This window comes from Ambystoma mexicanum, chromosome 2q (assembly GCF_040938575.1).
Source record: "Ambystoma mexicanum isolate Mex_15411 chromosome 2q, UKY_AmexF1_1, whole genome shotgun sequence".
Lineage (NCBI taxonomy): Eukaryota > Metazoa > Chordata > Amphibia > Caudata > Ambystomatidae > Ambystoma > Ambystoma mexicanum.
Window position 1 is genome coordinate 1,448,362,647 of NC_090924.1, and position 18,638 is coordinate 1,448,381,284.

Consider the following 18,638-nt stretch of genomic DNA (forward strand, 5'->3'; position numbering starts at 1 on the left):
CCACTGGGCCTACAGATCTGCCACTGGCTCTACAGATCTCTACAGATCTATGCAAGCATGTTACTATTGGATGAGGCAGTGGGTGCCACTGGCACTACAGATCTATGCATGCATGTTACTATTGGATGAGGCAGTGGGTGCCACTGTCCCTACAGATCTAAGCAAGCATGTTACTATTGGATGAGGCAGTGGCTGCCACTGACCCTACAGATCTAAGCAAGCATGTTACTATTGGATGAGGCAGTGGGTGCCACTGGCCCTACAGATCTAAGCAAGCATGTTACTATTGGATGAGGCAGTGGGTGCCACTGGCCCTACAGATCTAAGCAAGCATGTTACTACTGGATGAGGCAGTGGGTCTTGCTGGTTCTACAGATCTAAGCAAGCATGTTACTATTGGATGAGGCAGTGAGTCCCACTGGCTCTACAGATCTAAGCAAGCATGTTACTATTGGATGAGGCAGTGGGTGCCACTGGCTCTACAGATCTAAGCAAGCATGTTACTATTGGATGAGGCAATGTGTGCCACTGGCCCTACAGATCTAAGCAAGCATGTTACTATTGGATGAGGCAGTGAGTGCCACTGGCTCTACCGATCTAAGCAAGCATGATACTATTGGATGAGGCAGTGGGTCTCACTGGTTCTACAGATCTAAGCAAGCATGTTACTATTGGATGAGGCAGTGAGTCCCACTGGCTCTACAGATCTAAGCAAGCATGTTACTATTGGATGAGGCAGTGGGTGCCACTGGCTCTACCTATCTAAGCAAGCATGTTACTATTGGATGAGGCAGTGGGTGCCACTGGCCCTACAGATCTAAGCAAGCATGTTACTATTGGATGAGGCAGTGGGTGCCACTGGGCCTACAGATCTGTCACTGGCTCTACATATCTATGCAAGCATGTTACTATTGGATGAGGCAGTGGGTGCCACTGGCCCTACAGATCTATGCAAGCATGTTACTATTGAATGAGGCAGTGGGTGCCACTGGCCCTACAGATCTAAGCAAGCATGTTACTATTGGATGAGGCAGTGGGTGCCACTGGCCCTACAGATCTAAGCAAGCATGTTTCTATTGGATGAGGCAGTGGGTGCCACTGGCCCTACAGATCTAAGCAAGCATGTTACTATTGGATGAGGCAGTGGGTGCCACTGGCCCTACAGATCTAAGCAAGCATGTTACTATTGGATGAGGCAGTGGGTGCCACTGGCCCTACAGATCTAAGCAAGCATGTTACTATTGGATGAGGCAGTGGGTGCCACTGGCTCTACCGTTCTAAGCAAGCATGTTACTACTGGATGAGGCAGTGGGTCTCGCTGGTTCTACAGATCTAAGCAAGCATGATACTATTGGATGAGGCAGTGGGTCTCACTGGTTCTACAGATCTAAGCAAGCATGTTACTATTGGATGAGGCAGTGAGTCCCACTGGCTCTACAGATCTAAGCAAGCATGTTACTATTGGATGAGGCAGTGGGTGCCACTGGCTCTACCGATCTAAGCAAGCATGTTACTATTGGATGAGGCAGTGGGTGCCATTGGCCCTACAGATCTAAGCAAGCATGTTACTATTGGATGAGGCAGTGGGTGCCACTGGGCCTACAGATCTGCCACTGGCTCTACAGATCTATGCAAGCATGTTACTATTGGATGAGGCAGTGGGTGCCACTGGCCCTACAGATCTATGCAAGCATGTTACTATTGAATGAGGCAGTGGGTGCCACTGGCCCTACAGATCTAAGCAAGCATGTTACTATTGGATGAGGCAGTGGGTGCCACTGGCCCTACAGATCTAAGCAAGCATGTTTCTATTGGATGAGGCAGTGGGTGACACTGGCCCTACAGATCTAAGCAAGCATGTTACTATTGGATGAGGCAGTGGGTGCCACTGGCCCTACAGATCTAAGCAAGCATGTTTCTATTGGATGAGGCAGTGGGTGCCACTGGCCCTACAGATCTAAGCAAGCATGTTACTACTGGATGAGGCAGTGGGTCTCACTGGTTCTACAGATCTAAGCAAGCATGTTACTATTGGATGATGCAGTGAGTCCCACTGGCTCTACAGATCTAAGCAAGCATGTTACTATTGGATGAGGCAGTGGGTGCCACTGGCTCTACCGATCTAAGCAAGCATGTTACTATTGGATGAAGCAGTGGGTGCCACTGGCCCTACAGATCTAAGCAAGCATGTTACTATTGGATGAGGCAGTGGGTGCCACTGGCCCTACAGATCTAAGCAAGCATGTTACTATCGGATGAGGCAGTGGGTACCACTGGCCCTTCAGATCTAAGCAAGCATGTTACTATTGGATGAGGCAGTGAGTCCCACTGGTTCTACAGATCTAAGCAAGCGTGTTACAAATGGATGAGGCAGTGGGTGCCACTGGCCCTCCAGATCTAAGCAAGCGTCTTACTATTGGATGAGGCAGTGGGTGCCACTGGCCCTACAGATCTAAGCAAGCATGTTTCTATTGGATGAGGCAGTGGGTGCAACTGGCCCTACAGATCTAGGCAAGCATGTTACTATTGGATGAGGCAGTGGGTTCCACTGGCTCTACAGATCTAAGCAAGCATGTTATTATTTGATGAGCAGTGAGTGCCACTGGCTCTACAGATCCAAGCAAGCATGTTACAATTAGATGAGGCAGTGGGTGCCACTGGCTCTACAGATCTAAGCAAGCATCATACTATTGGATGAGGCAGTGAGTGCCACTGGCTCTACAGATCTAAGCAAGCATCATACTATTGGATGAGGCAGTGGGTGCCACTGGCTCTACAGATCTTAGCAAGCATCATACTATTGGATGAGGCAGTGGGTGCGACTGGCTCTACAGATCCAAGCAAGCATGTTACTATTGGATGAGGCAGTGGGTGCCACTGGCTCTCCAGATCTAAGCAAGCATCATACTATTGGATGAGGCAGTGGGTGCCACTGGCTCTACAGATCTAAGCAAGCATGTTACTATTGGATGAGGCAGTGGGTGCCACTGGCTCTACCGTTCTAAGCAAGCATGTTACTACTGGATGAGGCAGTGGGTCTCACTGGTTCTACAGATCTAAGCAAGCATGTTACTATTGGATGATGCAGTGAGTCCCACTGGCTCTACAGATCTAAGCAAGCATGTTACTATTGGATGAGGCAGTGGGTGCCACTGGCTCTACCGATCTAAGCAAGCATGTTACTATTGGATGAAGCAGTGGGTGCCACTGGCCCTACAGATCTAAGCAAGCATGTTACTATTGGATGAGGCAGTGGGTGCCACTGGCCCTACAGATCTAAGCAAGCATGTTACTATCGGATGAGGCAGTGGGTACCACTGGCCCTTCAGATCTAAGCAAGCATGTTACTATTGGATGAGGCAGTGAGTCCCACTGGTTCTACAGATCTAAGCAAGCGTGTTACAAATGGATGAGGCAGTGGCTGCCACTGGCCCTCCAGATCTAAGCAAGCGTCTTACTATTGGATGAGGCAGTGGGTGCCACTGGCCCTACAGATCTAAGCAAGCATGTTTCTATTGGATGAGGCAGTGGGTGCAACTGGCCCTACAGATCTAGGCAAGCATGTTACTATTGGATGAGGCAGTGGGTTCCACTGGCTCTACAGATCTAAGCAAGCATGTTATTATTTGATGAGCAGTGAGTGCCACTGGCTCTACAGATCCAAGCAAGCATGTTACAATTAGATGAGGCAGTGGGTGCCACTGGCTCTACAGATCTAAGCAAGCATCATACTATTGGATGAGGCAGTGAGTGCCACTGGCTCTACAGATCTAAGCAAGCATCATACTATTGGATGAGGCAGTGAGTCCACTGGTTCTACAGATCTAAGCAAGCGTGTTACAAATGGATGAGGCAGTGGGTGCCACTGGCCCTCCAGATGTAAGCAAGCGTCTTACTATTGGATGAGGCAGTGGGTGCGACTGGCTCTACAGATCCAAGCAAGCATGTTACTATTGGATGAGGCAGTGGGTGCCACTGGCTCTACAGATCTAAGCAAGCATGTCACTATTGGATGAGGCAGTGAGTGCCACTGGCTCTACAGATCTAAGCAAGCATGTTACTATTGGATGAGGCAGTGGGTGCCACTGGCTCTACCGATCTAAGCAAGCATGTTACTATTGGATGAGGCAGTGAGTCTCGCTGGTTCTACAGATCTAAGCAAGCGTGTTACTAATGAATGAGGCAGTGAGTCCCACTGGCTCTACAGATCTAAGCAAGCATGTTACTATTGGATGAGGCAGTGGGTGCCACTGGCTCTACCGATCTAAGCAAGCATGTTACTATTGGATGAGGTAGTGGGTGCCACTGGCCCTACAGATCTAAGCAAGCATGTTACTATTGGATGAGGCAGTGAGTGCCACTGGGCCTACAGATCTGCCACTGGCTCTACAGATCTCTACAGATCTATGCAAGCATGTTACTATTGGATGAGGCAGTGGGTGCCACTGGCTCTACAGATCTATGCATGCATGTTACTATTGGATGAGGCAGTGGGTGCCACTGGCCCTATAGATCTAAGCAAGCATGTTACTATTGGATGAGGCAGTGGGTGCCACTGGCCCTACAGATCTAAGCAAGCATGTTACTATTGGATGAGGCAGTGGGTGCCACTGGCCCTACAGATCTAAGCAAGCATGTTACTATTGGATGAGGCAGTGAGTCCCACTGGCTCTACAGATCTAAGCAAGCATGTTACTATTGGATGAGGCAGTGGGTGCCACTGGCTCTACCGATCTAAGCAAGCATGTTACTATTGGATGAGGCAGTGTGTGCCACTGGCCCTACAGATCTAAGCAAGCATGTTACTATTGGATGAGGCAGTGAGTGCCACTGGCTCTACCGATCTAAGCAAGCATGATACTATTGGATGAGGCAGTGGGTCTCACTGGTTCTACAGATCTAAGCAAGCATGTTACTATTGGATGAGGCAGTGAGTCCCACTGGCTCTACAGATCTAAGCAAGCATGTTACTATTGGATGAGGCAGTGGGTGCCACTGGCTCTACCGATCTAAGCAAGCATGTTACTATTGGATGAGGCAGTGGGTGCCACTGGCCCTACAGATCTAAGCAAGCATGTTACTATTGGATGAGGCAGTGGGTGCCACTGGGCCTACAGATCTGCCACTGGCTCTACAGATCTATGCAAGCATGTTACTATTGGATGAGGCAGTGGGTGCCACTGGCCCTACAGATCTATGCAAGCATGTTACTATTGAATGAGGCAGTGGGTGCCACTGGCCCTACAGATCTAAGCAAGCATGTTACTATTGGATGAGGCAGTGGGTGCCACTGGCCCTACAGATCTAAGCAAGCATGTTACTATTGGATGAGGCAGTGGGTACCACTGGCCCTTCAGATCTAAGCAAGCATGATACTATTGGATGAGGCAGTGAGTCCACTGGTTCTACAGATCTAAGCAAGCGTGTTACAAATGGATGAGGCAGTGGGTGCCACTGGCCCTCCAGATGTAAGCAAGCGTCTTACTATTGGATGAGGCAGTGGGTGCCACTGGCTCTACAGATCCAAGCAAGCATGTTACTATTGGATGAGGCAGTGGGTGCCACTGGCTCTACAGATCTAAGCAAGCATGTCACTATTGGATGAGGCAGTGAGTGCCACTGGCTCTACAGATCTAAGCAAGCATGTTACTATTGGATGAGGCAGTGGGTGCCACTGGCTCTACCGATCTAAGCAAGCATGTTACTATTGGATGAGGCAGTGAGTCTCGCTGGTTCTACAGATCTAAGCAAGCGTGTTACTAATCAATGAGGTAGTGGGCGCCACTGGCCCTACAGATCTAAGCAAGCATGTTACTATTGGATGAGGCAGTGAGTGCCACTGGGCCTACAGATCTGCCACTGGCTCTACAGATCTCTACAGATCTATGCAAGCATGTTACTATTGGATGAGGCAGTGGGTGCCACTGGCTCTACCGATCTAAGCAAGCATGTTACTATTGGATGAGGTAGTGGGTGCCACTGGCCCTACAGATCTAAGCAAGCATGTTACTATTGGATGAGGCAGTGAGTGCCACTGGGCCTACAGATCTGCCACTGGCTCTACAGATCTCTACAGATCTATGCAAGCATGTTACTATTGGATGAGGCAGTGGGTGCCACTGGCACTACAGATCTATGCATGCATGTTACTATTGGATGAGGCAGTGGGTGCCACTGTCCCTACAGATCTAAGCAAGCATGTTACTATTGGATGAGGCAGTGGCTGCCACTGACCCTACAGATCTAAGCAAGCATGTTACTATTGGATGAGGCAGTGGGTGCCACTGGCCCTACAGATCTAAGCAAGCATGTTACTATTGGATGAGGCAGTGGGTGCCACTGGCCCTACAGATCTAAGCAAGCATGTTACTACTGGATGAGGCAGTGGGTCTTGCTGGTTCTACAGATCTAAGCAAGCATGTTACTATTGGATGAGGCAGTGAGTCCCACTGGCTCTACAGATCTAAGCAAGCATGTTACTATTGGATGAGGCAGTGGGTGCCACTGGCTCTACAGATCTAAGCAAGCATGTTACTATTGGATGAGGCAATGTGTGCCACTGGCCCTACAGATCTAAGCAAGCATGTTACTATTGGATGAGGCAGTGAGTGCCACTGGCTCTACCGATCTAAGCAAGCATGATACTATTGGATGAGGCAGTGGGTCTCACTGGTTCTACAGATCTAAGCAAGCATGTTACTATTGGATGAGGCAGTGAGTCCCACTGGCTCTACAGATCTAAGCAAGCATGTTACTATTGGATGAGGCAGTGGGTGCCACTGGCTCTACCTATCTAAGCAAGCATGTTACTATTGGATGAGGCAGTGGGTGCCACTGGCCCTACAGATCTAAGCAAGCATGTTACTATTGGATGAGGCAGTGGGTGCCACTGGGCCTACAGATCTGTCACTGGCTCTACATATCTATGCAAGCATGTTACTATTGGATGAGGCAGTGGGTGCCACTGGCCCTACAGATCTATGCAAGCATGTTACTATTGAATGAGGCAGTGGGTGCCACTGGCCCTACAGATCTAAGCAAGCATGTTACTATTGGATGAGGCAGTGGGTGCCACTGGCCCTACAGATCTAAGCAAGCATGTTTCTATTGGATGAGGCAGTGGGTGCCACTGGCCCTACAGATCTAAGCAAGCATGTTACTATTGGATGAGGCAGTGGGTGCCACTGGCCCTACAGATCTAAGCAAGCATGTTACTATTGGATGAGGCAGTGGGTGCCACTGGCCCTACAGATCTAAGCAAGCATGTTACTATTGGATGAGGCAGTGGGTGCCACTGGCTCTACCGTTCTAAGCAAGCATGTTACTACTGGATGAGGCAGTGGGTCTCGCTGGTTCTACAGATCTAAGCAAGCATGATACTATTGGATGAGGCAGTGGGTCTCACTGGTTCTACAGATCTAAGCAAGCATGTTACTATTGGATGAGGCAGTGAGTCCCACTGGCTCTACAGATCTAAGCAAGCATGTTACTATTGGATGAGGCAGTGGGTGCCACTGGCTCTACCGATCTAAGCAAGCATGTTACTATTGGATGAGGCAGTGGGTGCCATTGGCCCTACAGATCTAAGCAAGCATGTTACTATTGGATGAGGCAGTGGGTGCCACTGGGCCTACAGATCTGCCACTGGCTCTACAGATCTATGCAAGCATGTTACTATTGGATGAGGCAGTGGGTGCCACTGGCCCTACAGATCTATGCAAGCATGTTACTATTGAATGAGGCAGTGGGTGCCACTGGCCCTACAGATCTAAGCAAGCATGTTACTATTGGATGAGGCAGTGGGTGCCACTGGCCCTACAGATCTAAGCAAGCATGTTTCTATTGGATGAGGCAGTGGGTGACACTGGCCCTACAGATCTAAGCAAGCATGTTACTATTGGATGAGGCAGTGGGTGCCACTGGCCCTACAGATCTAAGCAAGCATGTTTCTATTGGATGAGGCAGTGGGTGCCACTGGCCCTACAGATCTAAGCAAGCATGTTACTACTGGATGAGGCAGTGGGTCTCACTGGTTCTACAGATCTAAGCAAGCATGTTACTATTGGATGATGCAGTGAGTCCCACTGGCTCTACAGATCTAAGCAAGCATGTTACTATTGGATGAGGCAGTGGGTGCCACTGGCTCTACCGATCTAAGCAAGCATGTTACTATTGGATGAAGCAGTGGGTGCCACTGGCCCTACAGATCTAAGCAAGCATGTTACTATTGGATGAGGCAGTGGGTGCCACTGGCCCTACAGATCTAAGCAAGCATGTTACTATCGGATGAGGCAGTGGGTACCACTGGCCCTTCAGATCTAAGCAAGCATGTTACTATTGGATGAGGCAGTGAGTCCCACTGGTTCTACAGATCTAAGCAAGCGTGTTACAAATGGATGAGGCAGTGGGTGCCACTGGCCCTCCAGATCTAAGCAAGCGTCTTACTATTGGATGAGGCAGTGGGTGCCACTGGCCCTACAGATCTAAGCAAGCATGTTTCTATTGGATGAGGCAGTGGGTGCAACTGGCCCTACAGATCTAGGCAAGCATGTTACTATTGGATGAGGCAGTGGGTTCCACTGGCTCTACAGATCTAAGCAAGCATGTTATTATTTGATGAGCAGTGAGTGCCACTGGCTCTACAGATCCAAGCAAGCATGTTACAATTAGATGAGGCAGTGGGTGCCACTGGCTCTACAGATCTAAGCAAGCATCATACTATTGGATGAGGCAGTGAGTGCCACTGGCTCTACAGATCTAAGCAAGCATCATACTATTGGATGAGGCAGTGGGTGCCACTGGCTCTACAGATCTTAGCAAGCATCATACTATTGGATGAGGCAGTGGGTGCGACTGGCTCTACAGATCCAAGCAAGCATGTTACTATTGGATGAGGCAGTGGGTGCCACTGGCTCTCCAGATCTAAGCAAGCATCATACTATTGGATGAGGCAGTGGGTGCCACTGGCTCTACAGATCTAAGCAAGCATGTTACTATTGGATGAGGCAGTGGGTGCCACTGGCTCTACCGTTCTAAGCAAGCATGTTACTACTGGATGAGGCAGTGGGTCTCACTGGTTCTACAGATCTAAGCAAGCATGTTACTATTGGATGATGCAGTGAGTCCCACTGGCTCTACAGATCTAAGCAAGCATGTTACTATTGGATGAGGCAGTGGGTGCCACTGGCTCTACCGATCTAAGCAAGCATGTTACTATTGGATGAAGCAGTGGGTGCCACTGGCCCTACAGATCTAAGCAAGCATGTTACTATTGGATGAGGCAGTGGGTGCCACTGGCCCTACAGATCTAAGCAAGCATGTTACTATCGGATGAGGCAGTGGGTACCACTGGCCCTTCAGATCTAAGCAAGCATGTTACTATTGGATGAGGCAGTGAGTCCCACTGGTTCTACAGATCTAAGCAAGCGTGTTACAAATGGATGAGGCAGTGGCTGCCACTGGCCCTCCAGATCTAAGCAAGCGTCTTACTATTGGATGAGGCAGTGGGTGCCACTGGCCCTACAGATCTAAGCAAGCATGTTTCTATTGGATGAGGCAGTGGGTGCAACTGGCCCTACAGATCTAGGCAAGCATGTTACTATTGGATGAGGCAGTGGGTTCCACTGGCTCTACAGATCTAAGCAAGCATGTTATTATTTGATGAGCAGTGAGTGCCACTGGCTCTACAGATCCAAGCAAGCATGTTACAATTAGATGAGGCAGTGGGTGCCACTGGCTCTACAGATCTAAGCAAGCATCATACTATTGGATGAGGCAGTGAGTGCCACTGGCTCTACAGATCTAAGCAAGCATCATACTATTGGATGAGGCAGTGAGTCCACTGGTTCTACAGATCTAAGCAAGCGTGTTACAAATGGATGAGGCAGTGGGTGCCACTGGCCCTCCAGATGTAAGCAAGCGTCTTACTATTGGATGAGGCAGTGGGTGCGACTGGCTCTACAGATCCAAGCAAGCATGTTACTATTGGATGAGGCAGTGGGTGCCACTGGCTCTACAGATCTAAGCAAGCATGTCACTATTGGATGAGGCAGTGAGTGCCACTGGCTCTACAGATCTAAGCAAGCATGTTACTATTGGATGAGGCAGTGGGTGCCACTGGCTCTACCGATCTAAGCAAGCATGTTACTATTGGATGAGGCAGTGAGTCTCGCTGGTTCTACAGATCTAAGCAAGCGTGTTACTAATGAATGAGGCAGTGAGTCCCACTGGCTCTACAGATCTAAGCAAGCATGTTACTATTGGATGAGGCAGTGGGTGCCACTGGCTCTACCGATCTAAGCAAGCATGTTACTATTGGATGAGGTAGTGGGTGCCACTGGCCCTACAGATCTAAGCAAGCATGTTACTATTGGATGAGGCAGTGAGTGCCACTGGGCCTACAGATCTGCCACTGGCTCTACAGATCTCTACAGATCTATGCAAGCATGTTACTATTGGATGAGGCAGTGGGTGCCACTGGCTCTACAGATCTATGCATGCATGTTACTATTGGATGAGGCAGTGGGTGCCACTGGCCCTATAGATCTAAGCAAGCATGTTACTATTGGATGAGGCAGTGGGTGCCACTGGCCCTACAGATCTAAGCAAGCATGTTACTATTGGATGAGGCAGTGGGTGCCACTGGCCCTACAGATCTAAGCAAGCATGTTACTATTGGATGAGGCAGTGAGTCCCACTGGCTCTACAGATCTAAGCAAGCATGTTACTATTGGATGAGGCAGTGGGTGCCACTGGCTCTACCGATCTAAGCAAGCATGTTACTATTGGATGAGGCAGTGGGTGCCACTGGCCCTACAGATCTAAGCAAGCATGTTACTATTGGATGAGGCAGTGGGTGCCACTGGCCCTACAGATCTAAGCAAGCATGTTACTATTGGATGAGGCAGTGGGTACCACTGGCCCTTCAGATCTAAGCAAGCATGTTACTATTGGATGAGGCAGTGAGTCCCACTGTTTCTACAGATCTAAGCAAGCGTGTTTCAAATGGATGAGGCAGTGGGTGCCACTGGCCCTCCAGATGTAAGCAAGCGTCTTACTATTGGATGAGGCAGTGGGTGCGACTGGCTCTACAGATCCAAGCAAGCATGTTACTATTGGATGAGGCAGTGGGTGCCACTGGCTCTACAGATCTAAGCAAGCATGTTACTATTGGATGAGGCAGTGAGTGCTACTGGCTCTACAGATCTAAGCAAGCATGTTACTATTGGATGAGGCAGTGGGTGCCACTGGCTCTACCGATCTAAGCAAGCGTGTTACTATTGGATGAGGCAGTGAGTCTCGCTGGTTCTACAGATCTAAGCAAGCGTGTTACTATTGGATGAGGCAGTGGGTGCCACTGGCCCTACAGATCTAAGCAAGCATGTTACTATTGGATGAGGCAGTGGGTGCCACTGGCCCTACAGATCTAAGCAAGCATGTTACTATTGGATGAGGCAGTGGGTGCCGCTGGCTCTACCGTTCTAAGCAAGCATGTTACTACTGGATGAGGCAGTGGGTCTCGCTGGTTCTGCAGATCTAAGCACGCATGTTACTATTGGATGAGGCAGTGAGTCCCACTGGCTCTACAGATCTAAGCAAGCATGTTACTATTGGATGAGGCAGTGGGTGCCACTGGCTCTACCGATCTAAGCAAGCATGTTACTGTTGGATGAGGCAGTGGGTGCCACTGGCCCTACAGATCTAAGCAAGCATGTTACTATTGGATGAGGCAGTGGGTGCCACTGGCCCTACAGATCTAAGCAAGCATGTTACTATTGGATGAGGCAGTGGGTACCACTGGCCCTTCAGATCTAAGCAAGCATGATACTATTGGATGAGGCAGTGAGTCCACTGGTTCTACAGATCTAAGCAAGCGTGTTACAAATGGATGAGGCAGTGGGTGCCACTGGCCCTCCAGATGTAAGCAAGCATCTTACTATTGGATGAGGCAGTGGGTGCGACTGGCTCTACAGATCCAAGCAAGCATGTTACTATTGGATGAGGCAGTGGGTGCCACTGGCTCTACAGATCTAAGCAAGCATGTCACTATTGGATGAGGCAGTGAGTGCCACTGGCTCTACATATCTAAGCAAGCATGTTACTATTGGATGAGGCAGTGGGTGCCACTGGCTCTACCGATCTAAGCAAGCATGTTACTATTGGATGAGGCAGTGAGTCTCGCTGGTTCTACAGATCTAAGCAAGCGTGTTTCTAATGAATGAGGCAGTGAGTCCCACTGGCTCTACAGATCTAAGCAAGCATGTTACTATTGGATGAGGCAGTGGGTGCCACTGGCTCTACCGATCTAAGCAAGCATGTTACTATTGGATGAGGTAGTGGGTGCCACTGGCCCTACAGATCTAAGCAAGCATGTTACTATTGGATGAGGCAGTGAGTGCCACTGGGCCTGCAGATCTGCCACTGGCTCTACAGATCTCTACAGATCTATGCAAGCATGTTACTATTGGATGAGGCAGTGGGTGCCACTGGCTCTACAGATCTATGCATGCATGTTACTATTGGATGAGGCAGTGGGTGCCACTGGCCCTACAGATCTAAGCAAGCATGTTACTATTGGATGAGGCAGTGGGTGCCACTGGCCCTACAGATCTAAGCAAGCATGTTACTATTGGATGAGGCAGTGGGTGCCACTGGCCCTACAGATCTAAGCAAGCATGTTACTATTGGATGAGGCAGTGGGTGCCACTGGCCCTACAGATCTAAGCAAGCATGTTACTACTGGATGAGGCAGTGGGTCTCGCTGGTTCTACAGATCTAAGCAAGCATGCTACTATTGGATGAGGCAGTGAGTCCCACTGGCTCTACAGATCTAAGCAAGCATGTTACTATTGGATGAGGCAGTGGGTGCCACTGGCTCTACCGATCTAAGCAAGCATGTTACTATTGGATGAGGCAGTGTGTGCCACTGGCCCTACAGATCTAAGCAAGCATGTTACTATTGGATGAGGCAGTGAGTGCCACTGGCTCTACCGATCTAAGCAAGCATGATACTATTGGATGAGGCAGTGGGTCTCACTGGTTCTACAGATCTAAGCAAGCATGTTACTATTGGATGAGGCAGTGAGTCCCACTGGCTCTACAGATCTAAGCAAGCATGTTACTATTGGATGAGGCAGTGGGTGCCACTGGCTCTACCGATCTAAGCAAGCATGTTACTATTGGATGAGGCAGTGGGTGCCACTGGCCCTACAGATCTAAGCAAGCATGTTACTATTGGATGAGGCAGTGGGTGCCACTGGGCCTACAGATCTGCCACTGGTTCTACAGATCTATGCAAGCATGTTACTATTGGATGAGGCAGTGGGTGCCACTGGCCCTACAGATCTATGCAAGCATGTTACTATTGAATGAGGCAGTGGGTGCCACTGGCCCTACAGATCTAAGCAAGCATGTTACTATTGGATGAGGCAGTGGGTGCCACTGGCCCTACAGATCTAAGCAAGCATGTTACTATTGGATGAGGCAGTGGGTACCACTGGCCCTTCAGATCTAAGCAAGCATGATACTATTGGATGAGGCAGTGAGTCCACTGGTTCTACAGATCTAAGCAAGCGTGTTACAAATGGATGAGGCAGTGGGTGCCACTGGCCCTCCAGATGTAAGCAAGCGTCTTACTATTGGATGAGGCAGTGGGTGCCACTGGCTCTACAGATCCAAGCAAGCATGTTACTATTGGATGAGGCAGTGGGTGCCACTGGCTCTACAGATCTAAGCAAGCATGTCACTATTGGATGAGGCAGTGAGTGCCACTGGCTCTACAGATCTAAGCAAGCATGTTACTATTGGATGAGGCAGTGGGTGCCACTGGCTCTACCGATCTAAGCAAGCATGTTACTATTGGATGAGGCAGTGAGTCTCGCTGGTTCTACAGATCTAAGCAAGCGTGTTACTAATCAATGAGGCAGTGAGTCCCACTGGCTCTACAGATCTAAGCAAGCATGTTACTATTGGATGAGGCAGTGGGTGCCACTGGCTCTACCGATCTAAGCAAGCATGTTACTATTGGATGAGGTAGTGGGTGCCACTGGCCCTACAGATCTAAGCAAGCATGTTACTATTGGATGAGGCAGTGAGTGCCACTGGGCCTACAGATCTGCCACTGGCTCTACAGATCTCTACAGATCTATGCAAGCATGTTACTATTGGATGAGGCAGTGGGTGCCACTGGCACTACAGATCTATGCATGCATGTTACTATTGGATGAGGCAGTGGGTGCCACTGGCCCTACAGATCTAAGCAAGCATGTTACTATTGGATGAGGCAGTGGGTGCCACTGACCCTACAGATCTAAGCAAGCATGTTACTATTGGATGAGGCAGTGGGTGCCACTGGCCCTACAGATCTAAGCAAGCATGTTACTATTGGATGAGGCAGTGGGTGCCACTGGCCCTACAGATCTAAGCAAGCATGTTACTACTGGATGAGGCAGTGGGTCTTGCTGGTTCTACAGATCTAAGCAAGCATGTTACTATTGGATGAGGCAGTGAGTCCCACTGGCTCTACAGATCTAAGCAAGCATGTTACTATTGGATGAGGCAGTGGGTGCCACTGGCTCTACAGATCTAAGCAAGCATGTTACTATTGGATGAGGCAGTGTGTGCCACTGGCCCTACAGATCTAAGCAAGCATGTTACTATTGGATGAGGCAGTGAGTGCCACTGGCTCTACCGATCTAAGCAAGCATGATACTATTGGATGAGGCAGTGGGTCTCACTGGTTCTACAGATCTAAGCAAGCATGTTACTATTGGATGAGGCAGTGAGTCCCACTGGCTCTACAGATCTAAGCAAGCATGTTACTATTGGATGAGGCAGTGGGTGCCACTGGCTCTACCTATCTAAGCAAGCATGTTACTATTGGATGAGGCAGTGGGTGCCACTGGCCCTACAGATCTAAGCAAGCATGTTACTATTGGATGAGGCAGTGGGTGCCACTGGGCCTACAGATCTGTCACTGGCTCTACATATCTATGCAAGCATGTTACTATTGGATGAGGCAGTGGGTGCCACTGGCCCTACAGATCTATGCAAGCATGTTACTATTGAATGAGGCAGTGGGTGCCACTGGCCCTACAGATCTAAGCAAGCATGTTACTATTGGATGAGGCAGTGGGTGCCACTGGCCCTACAGATCTAAGCAAGCATGTTTCTATTGGATGAGGCAGTGGGTGCCACTGGCCCTACAGATCTAAGCAAGCATGTTACTATTGGATGAGGCAGTGGGTGCCACTGGCCCTACAGATCTAAGCAAGCATGTTACTATTGGATGAGGCAGTGGGTGCCACTGGCCCTACAGATCTAAGCAAGCATGTTACTATTGGATGAGGCAGTGGGTGCCACTGGCTCTACCGTTCTAAGCAAGCATGTTACTACTGGATGAGGCAGTGGGTCTCGCTGATTCTACAGATCTAAGCAAGCATGATACTATTGGATGAGGCAGTGGGTCTCACTGGTTCTACAGATCTAAGCAAGCATGTTACTATTGGATGAGGCAGTGAGTCCCACTGGCTCTACAGATCTAAGCAAGCATGTTACTATTGGATGAGGCAGTGGGTGCCACTGGCTCTACCGATCTAAGCAAGCATTTTACTATTGGATGAGGCAGTGGGTGCCATTGGCCCTACAGATCTAAGCAAGCATGTTACTATTGGATGAGGCAGTGGGTGCCACTGGGCCTACAGATCTGCCACTGGCTCTACAGATCTATGCAAGCATGTTACTATTGGATGAGGCAGTGGGTGCCACTGGCCCTACAGATCTATGCAAGCATGTTACTATTGAATGAGGCAGTGGGTGCCACTGGCCCTACAGATCTAAGCAAGCATGTTACTATTGGATGAGGCAGTGGGTGCCACTGGCCCTACAGATCTAAGCAAGCATGTTTCTATTGGATGAGGCAGTGGGTGACACTGGCCCTACAGATCTAAGCAAGCATGTTACTATTGGATGAGGCAGTGGGTGCCACTGGCCCTACAGATCTAAGCAAGCATGTTTCTATTGGATGAGGCAGTGGGTGCCACTGGCCCTACAGATCTAAGCAAGCATGTTACTACTGGATGAGGCAGTGGGTCTCACTGGTTCTACAGATCTAAGCAAGCATGTTACTATTGGATGATGCAGTGAGTCCCACTGGCTCTACAGATCTAAGCAAGCATGTTACTATTGGATGAGGCAGTGGGTGCCACTGGCTCTACCGATCTAAGCAAGCATGTTACTATTGGATGAAGCAGTGGGTGCCACTGGCCCTACAGATCTAAGCAAGCATGTTACTATTGGATGAGGCAGTGGGTGCCACTGGCCCTACAGATCTAAGCAAGCATGTTACTATCGGATGAGGCAGTGGGTACCACTGGCCCTTCAGATCTAAGCAAGCATGTTACTATTGGATGAGGCAGTGAGTCCCACTGGTTCTACAGATCTAAGCAAGCGTGTTACAAATGGATGAGGCAGTGGGTGCCACTGGCCCTCCAGATCTAAGCAAGCGTCTTACTATTGGATGAGGCAGTGGGTGCCACTGGCCCTACAGATCTAAGCAAGCATGTTTCTATTGGATGAGGCAGTGGGTGCAACTGGCCCTACAGATCTAGGCAAGCATGTTACTATTGGATGAGGCAGTGGGTTCCACTGGCTCTACAGATCTAAGCAAGCATGTTATTATTTGATGAGCAGTGAGTGCCACTGGCTCTACAGATCCAAGCAAGCATGTTACAATTAGATGAGGCAGTGGGTGCCACTGGCTCTACAGATCTAAGCAAGCATCATACTATTGGATGAGGCAGTGAGTGCCACTGGCTCTACAGATCTAAGCAAGCATCATACTATTGGATGAGGCAGTGGGTGCCACTGGCTCTACAGATCTTAGCAAGCATCATACTATTGGATGAGGCAGTGGGTGCGACTGGCTCTACAGATCCAAGCAAGCATGTTACTATTGGATGAGGCAGTGGGTGCCACTGGCTCTCCAGATCTAAGCAAGCATCATACTATTGGATGAGGCAGTGGGTGCCACTGGCTCTACAGATCTAAGCAAGCATGTTACTATTGGATGAGGCAGTGGGTGCCACTGGCTCTACCGTTCTAAGCAAGCATGTTACTACTGGATGAGGCAGTGGGTCTCACTGGTTCTACAGATCTAAGCAAGCATGTTACTATTGGATGATGCAGTGAGTCCCACTGGCTCTACAGATCTAAGCAAGCATGTTACTATTGGATGAGGCAGTGGGTGCCACTGGCTCTACCGATCTAAGCAAGCATGTTACTATTGGATGAAGCAGTGGGTGCCACTGGCCCTACAGATCTAAGCAAGCATGTTACTATTGGATGAGGCAGTGGGTGCCACTGGCCCTACAGATCTAAGCAAGCATGTTACTATCGGATGAGGCAGTGGGTACCACTGGCCCTTCAGATCTAAGCAAGCATGTTACTATTGGATGAGGCAGTGAGTCCCACTGGTTCTACAGATCTAAGCAAGCGTGTTACAAATGGATGAGGCAGTGGCTGCCACTGGCCCTCCAGATCTAAACAAGCGTCTTACTATTGGATGAGGCAGTGGGTGCCACTGGCCCTACAGATCTAAGCAAGCATGTTTCTATTGGATGAGGCAGTGGGTGCAACTGGCCCTACAGATCTAGGCAAGCATGTTACTATTGGATGAGGCAGTGGGTTCCACTGGCTCTACAGATCTAAGCAAGCATGTTATTATTTGATGAGCAGTGAGTGCCACTGGCTCTACAGATCCAAGCAAGCATGTTACAATTAGATGAGGCAGTGGGTGCCACTGGCTCTACAGATCTAAGCAAGCATCATACTATTGGATGAGGCAGTGAGTGCCACTGGCTCTACAGATCTAAGCAAGCATCATACTATTGGATGAGGCAGTGGGTGCCACTGGCTCTACAGATCTTAGCAAGCATCATACTATTGGATGAGGCAGTGGGTGCGACTGGCTCTACAGATCCAAGCAAGCATGTTACTATTGGATGAGGCAGTGGGTGCCACTGGCTCTCCAGATCTAAGCAAGCATCATACTATTGGATGAGGCAGTGGGTGCCACTGGCTCTACAGATCTAAGCAAGCATCATACTATTGGATGAGGCAGTGGGTACCACTGGCTCTACAGATCTAAGCAAGCATCATACTTTTGGATGAGGCAGTGGGTGCCACTGGCTCTACAGATCCAAGCAAGCATGTTACTATTGGATGAGGCAGTGGGTGCCACTGGCTCTACAGATCTAAGCAAGCATGTTTCTACAGATCTAAGCAAGCATGTTACTATTGGATGAGGCAGTGGGTGCCACTGGCTCTACAGATCTATGCAAGCATATTACTATTGGATGAGGCAGTGGGTGCCACTGGCTCTACAGATCTAAGCAAGCATGTTACTATAGGATGAGGCGGTGGGTGCCACTGGCTCTACAGATCTATGCAAGCATATTACTATTGGATGAGGCAGTGGGTGCCACTGGCCCTACAGATCTAAGCAAGCATGTTACTATTGGATGAGGCAGTGGGTGCCACTGGCCCCACAGATCTAAGCAAGCATGTTACTATTGGATGAGGCAGTGGGTGCCACTGGCCCTACAGATCTAAGCAACCATGTTACTATTGGATGAGGCAGT

General features: G+C 49.4%; 1 long non-coding RNA gene across 1 annotated transcript in view; it reads right to left on the minus strand.

Moving 5' to 3' along the window:
* LOC138569102 (uncharacterized) overlaps positions 1-18,638 on the minus strand; it is a 676,707-nt gene that overhangs the window by 399,687 nt on the left and 258,382 nt on the right. The window lies entirely within an intron of this gene.